The 6941-nt window shown below is 34.7% G+C and overlaps 1 long non-coding RNA gene across 1 annotated transcript; it reads right to left on the bottom strand.

The window, feature by feature from the left end:
• Positions 1–962: 962 nt before the first annotated feature.
• Positions 963–6395, bottom strand: LOC133829297 (uncharacterized). Its single transcript, XR_009891667.1, has 3 exons — positions 6327–6395; positions 6162–6209; positions 963–1099 (listed from the first exon to the last, which is right to left on the bottom strand). It is a non-coding gene; the product is annotated as an uncharacterized LOC133829297 (long non-coding RNA).
• Positions 6396–6941: the final 546 nt, after the last annotated feature.

Here is a 6941-nt window from a genome sequence, read left to right as displayed (position 1 = left end):
ACAATCTTACCTATGTTGCAATCTTTTTCAACTCTCAATTTCAAACAAAGAGTCTTAAAAGCATCAAATGTATCAAATTTTTCTCTAAAAAAATCAACCCAAGTATAACGAGAAAAGTCATCAACACAAACAAAAATGTACCTATTTCCATTAATACTTTCTACTTGGATAGGACCCATAAGATCCATGTGTAGCAATTCAAGCACTCTAGTAGTATTAATATCAGAAATACTTTTATGTTTTTTTTAATTGCTTACCCAGGGTGCAAGACTCACACTTGCCCACTGATTCTTTACCTAATCTATGTAAACCACGAACAATACCTGCAGAAGACAATTTTTCCAAGGTTTGAAATTTATGTGGCCCAACTTCTCATGCCACATGTTAGTATTGTTTCCTGTAGTTGTATAACACATAACAGATGCCATAAGCGTATAACAATTATCATTAGATCTAAAACCTTCAAGAATACAATCATCATCAGAATTCAAAATATAACAGTTTTCTCTATCAAAGTTAATAATGTAACCTTGATCACAAATCTGACTTATGCTAACCAAGTTAGCTTTAAGTCCTCCTACAAGCATAATGTTCTTGAGATGTGGTAATCCTGGATAATTCAAGGTTCCCATACCAATCACATTACCAGACACACCATTTCCAAATGTCATAGTCCCACATTGCATCGGTCTGATGTTCGTGAGTATTATTCTATCACCTATCATGTGCTTGGAACAACCACTGTCAAAGTACCTGTAAAATGCCCTTGACTAGTACTTAATTAAACATTCACATTGTCATTAGTTTATAAAAGAAAGCCACTTATTATAAAGGTTTCAGTGGGGTCTTGCTTAAAACATGCAAGTTGGGCCCAATAGTTTTAAAAGAAAATATCAGTTTTTATGCAAAGTTCTAAAACAATCAATAATTCAAGTCCCACTGATAAGTTAAAAAAAAAAGTCTCATGAAACATAACATTATTAAAAATGGCGTTTTTAATTGATCATTTTTCATCCATAGGATGCCCCCACGCCATACACACCACGACGATAGAACTCCCCACATCACCACGTGTGCCATAGAGAAACCTATTTGCTACCTGGAAGGGAAAGTAAGGGGGGTGAGCTAAAAGCCGAGTAAGGAAGTACAAACAACAAGCAAGTAAGATACAAAAAATTACAAACACTATCATTCATCTTTATACATCATAGCATCTTCAAAAAATTGGCATCAATATCATAAACATAAACATAAACATAAACATATTCACGTCAACATAATGCCACCATCATATCATAAACATCATAACAAAATCATAAACATCACCAAACATCATAACATAATCATAAACATCACCAAACATCATAACATAATCATAAACAATTCCTTGTGAACATGGCCCGCTAACTTGTCCATGCCACCCTTTGAGGTAAACAAGAGTCTCTGGTCCTTAAATAACCTCGGCGCGTCCGCCCATGGAGTTACGTCTTCATATCCTTAGTAACTCGGGTTATGTCTTCTTATCCTCAGCAACCCATTTTGATGTGTCGCGTTCATCATGCTAACATCCATTCATATCATACAATGTTCATACAAGCCAACATATCATCACATTATGGCATTCATAATTCATAACATTTCATTCACACAACAGTCTTACCATTCATTATATAACAATCATAAATTCTATCTAACTTCCTTACCACAGGTCCAAGCTAAGTAAAGCCACAACTTCTCAACGAGCCTATACCATAATCAAAAAGACATTCCTTAGCTTCAGATAATTACTATTTTTCCCTCTCATATAACTCATGTGTGCATGGGCCATGCACACATGGTAGGTGTAATGCCCTGGGTAACTAACACCATTACACTGTGTGTTTAAAGTAGTATAAGACTTGCTAATCAAGTCATTTAAGAAAAATGTGAATCTAACGTCATCAACGGATTAGGAATAAAAGATTTTGGTCATAAACAGGTTATTTTATTAAAAATGTCAGTTTAGTACATGGAATCTCAAAACAAGGTTTAGATGACATATTTACAAAAAAATTCCAGAAGTTATAAACAACTTAGGCCACTCTAATGGAAAAATACACATTTTAGGTTTCCGTCTCTGTACAATCCCTCAACCGTGGCGGCCGAGCAGCTGACAATGTACACCTCGCCCCCAGAGCTCTCCAACTCATGGTTGAATCTATATTCCCTCGCCTTTACCTGTACCACGTAGCACCCGTGAGCCGAGGCCCAGCAAGAAAACATAATACATAGCATGATCAATGTCATTAACCAAATATTCCACAAAGCATAACCAAGTATTCAACAAGTTCATAACATCCATTTATTTAGTGATAACAATCGACAAATAAACAACACGTCATCCAGACAATCCACTTATCATATTCTTCATTTTAACAATGATAATCACATTCACAATCAACAGTTTATGGCACCCATTACACAATATTCAGGGTCGACGCCCTTAGGTTGCACCCTCTGCTTAGCCCACTGTCTTCGGCTCACTTAGGCCGCCCCCAGTGTTATACCCACTGACTCCAGCCAGCTTAACTGAGCTCAGTGATTAATAAGCTGTCCTCAGCTACCAGTGGCTGAGTCGCGCCCTGTGCGCAAATATTGATTCCGACACCCTTAGGCCGGCTATCACATGTCCCATGGCATAATACCATCTCATGACATGATATACAAATATAGGGAGCTCTTAGTCCCATCATGTTCACATGGTTTATCACAATCACATAACAATGCATACAAACATAGGGAACACTTAGTCCCAACTTAACCACATAACCGGGTGCAGTTTTCTTACCTTTAGATTCCAATAGCTTTGTTCAATTCAACCCTCAAGTACGATCCCGTCTGAGCCCTAGCGCACACCTAGTCATAGCCATAGATCATAATCATCACCAAACCTCAAATCCAAAATCCTAACCTTGGGACCAATCCTGAGCCCTCGAGAAGCCCTAATTCCACCAAATGGGGTGGTGGAATCAAACCCTAAGGAAAACACCCAAAACCCATTTCTGGAGGCAGGGTAGCACTACAGCGCCCTAAGGAGGGCGCTACAGGACTACAGACAGAACCCAAAAACGCCCAGGAAGCCCAAGCCTAGTGCTGTAGCACCCAAAGGCAAGTGCTACAGCGTTAGTCACAGCACCAGACACCCTCTGATTTTTCCTTCGATTTTCTTCGAACCAAAACTCATCAAAACTTCTCCGAACCATAACCACACACCAAATTGAGCCTACCATTACCTACAACTCACCCCACACCACCCAACAACCTAAAAATTACCCACATGCATCATTAAACCAAGAAAACAAGCACCAAAACTAGAATTCAAGAATTCAACCAGAAATTCAGAAATTCAAAACTTCAAAGCCAGAATTTGTTACCTCAATGGAGAATTTTGACCTTAGTTTATCTCTAGCCTCCTTCTAGCCTCAAGCCCTTCAATTCCTCAGGTTTATTTCCCTTAATTCCATTCAAAACTCAAACTTAGAAATCACCTCAATAAAACCCAGAAAAACTCATCAGCAATCTTAAAACTTACCTCAGTTAAGCTTAATTCCAGTAAAACCTCGAAGCTTCTCTAAGGATCCAGGTGCTTAGCTTGGCCTAATCCTCCTCTGAACCACAGCTCCAAAATCCCCCAAGGAATGATGCAAAAAGAAGGAACCGAATGAGAGAAAGAGAGGTTAGCTTAAGAGTTCTGTTTTTTTTTTCCTTCTTCCCTTTTGTCTCTTTCCCCTTTTTTTCTTTCAGTTTCCACTACCCTCTAAACAATCCACTAAGTGTATAAAGGCAAATGGATACTTATCTCTGTTTTAAATCAAATGACCATGTTGCCCTCCCATTATAATCTAAACCTTAAAACATTCCAGGGGCATTTTGGTCACTGCTCCCAATTCCCGCTAATTCCTCGAGTGTCTCTAATAATTACCACTTAATTCCTGTTATCTTAATATTCACCAATTATTTTCCTCAATATCAAAATAGGCTCCAATATATTTCCTAAATTCTCAGAATTACCCCCAGGCTCGCCCCGAGCCGGGTATAAATCCCTGCCGTGACTTTTTCGCTAACCCGCTCACTAGGATCGCCTCGAGTCACAGGTTACAAATATATCCACATAATAATGTGGTCTCAACAATTTATCACAGATATTTACATTTATGCCCTCAACGGACCAAAATTACGAATATGCCCTTCTACCCTAATCACAGCTTACATGCATACTAATACACATAGTCATGCATCATAGATATCCAAACAGTCATATAAACATGCTTTTAATCATTTAGTTCACATATTGTCCAACTGTGCCCTTCTGGCACACTAATCAAGGCCCTTAAGCCTTATTAGTAAATTTGGGTCGTTATAGTAGGAGTTACATACAACATACAAATATGATTAATTATACATAAGGTCATAAAAGAATAATGCTCATTCTACCTATATTGCATGCATGATCTTTCTATAAAAACTACATGGTTGCATAATAGACATAATTTTAGACGTAAAAGTGAATTTGCATGTAACATGCATACATGGGAATGTTGCGTAAATGTGGCGTTTAAAACGATAATTCCATGCGTCTTACTTCTATCTTTTTAAAAATAATAGACTTAAAGCATGTTTTGTTTACCATTGTTTATCTTCTTCAAATTACTAGGTTGATTAAATCTCCCAAGACATTCTTTTTATTTCATAAAAATAATTTTATTTAGCCATTAAAAATATATAAAAGACCCATTTATTATTTTTAAATTACAAAGAAAAGCAAAGGCTTGGAAATTATTTTAAAAAAAAGAAAATACCTATGATTATCATGTCTCCTTAGAAAATAACAATTTAATTTAAGTTAATAGAATTACATAATTTGATGTGAGAAAAATCATAATTTTAAGTGTGGGAAAAATATATTTTGCTTGAATTATTTTTAAATACTTAATTTTATGTAACATAAATTCATATGTGAAAATTAAATAACTATTTAAAACTTTTTAAACTAAACTTTCAGCCATTATTTAAAAATCACAAGTGAATAAAATCCAACATTTTTCTTAATCCAATTAAAGAAAATCATAACTTGTAAAATAACCACTCATATTATATTAAAAATACCACTTTTAAATTTTATCATAGTTTAGGTTATTAGTTTATTTCAAAATACAAATCAAATTCCTTTTATTGAAACACACTTTACATTTTTAAACAAAAATTCCAGCAATCAAATTTATCATTAAAATCACCATCCTTATTTTTAAAAACTCATATTTTCTAAAAAATATAAAAAAAAAATCTGTAGGTATTTATTTGTGCAAAAACATAATTTTAAGTGTGAATTAAAACACCATTTTATTTTCACAAACACCACATATCATTAGAGCCATTCTTATGCATACATATCCTTATTTCATCAATCTTTTCACCATTTAATCACAAAATCAGCAAACATAAATCACCATGAATTTTATCTTTTACCTCATGCCTCATAAAAATTCAAACAAGATCATTCATGTTTCATAAACACAATGATTCACAAATCTTAACATGCTCTTATTATACAAATAATTCAAAGAACATAACTAACACATATTCATATACAACCTCACAAAACCTTATTCTATTTCTAATGAGTTCATGCATGCAACCCAACAAAATAATAATACAACATGCATGAATAACATAACACAAATCTTCATATATGCCTTTATATTAAGCCCATCATGTTCCTATTATTTTTCATGCACACCATAATTTACTTATTCATAATATCATCTACATCCTATCAAAATTTCATGGATCCAATAATCAAGATTTCAAATTATTACTATACCCAAATTACATAGGTCCTAGAACATGGATCTAACATATTGAAAATCACAAAACACAAAACATAGGGAATCTATAGACATGCATAGGCCGAAAATAGAGTATCCAAAATCAACCTATCCCATTCATTCAACCTCACAAATATGCTTATCAATATAAAAAAAAATAAACAAAAAATAACACCATGAACCCTAGATTATGACTAGGCCGAACTCCTCATCAAAACAATCCCTCAAAACCACAAACATCCCAACATCATAATATCACGAACAATCATCATAACAACCAAAGGATAGATTCACTACCTCCTTGATAGAAATCAAAACCACAAGGTTGATTCTCCTCTTGAGCACCTATATTTTTCGAATCCCCAACAAGAACAAGGAAGAAAACAAGGAAAAGAAAAACATTATTTCTCTAGATTCAAGAAGAAGAGAATGAAAAGAAAAACAAACAACAAACTTGATTACCTACACCTAGGGATTTCGAATCCCATCTTCTTCTTCCTCTCCTTCTTTCTTTCTTTCCTCCTTCTTTCTTTCTTTCTAGAAAATGGCAGCCCCTTCCCTTTTCTCTCTCTAGCTCGCCACTCTCTCTTTCTCTTCCTCTCTTCAACACACGACAGCCACAAGAAAATGGCTCTCCTCTTCACCTTATTCCCCATTTAACCTAATTCTCTCCATAATGGTCAACTCAAGAGAAAAGGTAAGTTTCCTATTTCTTATTTATTTTCTTTTAATTTCGTTATTTGCTTTTTTTTTTATCACAATTGATAGGAGATAAAGATGATCACTCACTTTCCTAAAATAATCATTTTCTTCTAATTTTAATTTATTTACTTTAGAAAATAAATGGAAAAAAACTCACTTCCTTTCCCACTACACATACACGTCCAACTCACTTGCCCTTTTCTTTTTTTTTTATATCAATTAATTCAAATAAATCTAATATAAGGAAGTATAAAGCGTGTAGAAAATCTACACATGTGTACCATGCTACCATGCACCAGCACACGCTAAATCACTAGGGTACATCACTATCTACCATGCACCTTAGTGCATTCAACCAAATCTCACATAATCACA

Source organism: Humulus lupulus, chromosome 4 (genome assembly GCF_963169125.1).
Source record: "Humulus lupulus chromosome 4, drHumLupu1.1, whole genome shotgun sequence".
Lineage (NCBI taxonomy): Eukaryota > Viridiplantae > Streptophyta > Magnoliopsida > Rosales > Cannabaceae > Humulus > Humulus lupulus.
This window is presented reverse-complemented; position numbering and strand designations above follow the sequence as displayed.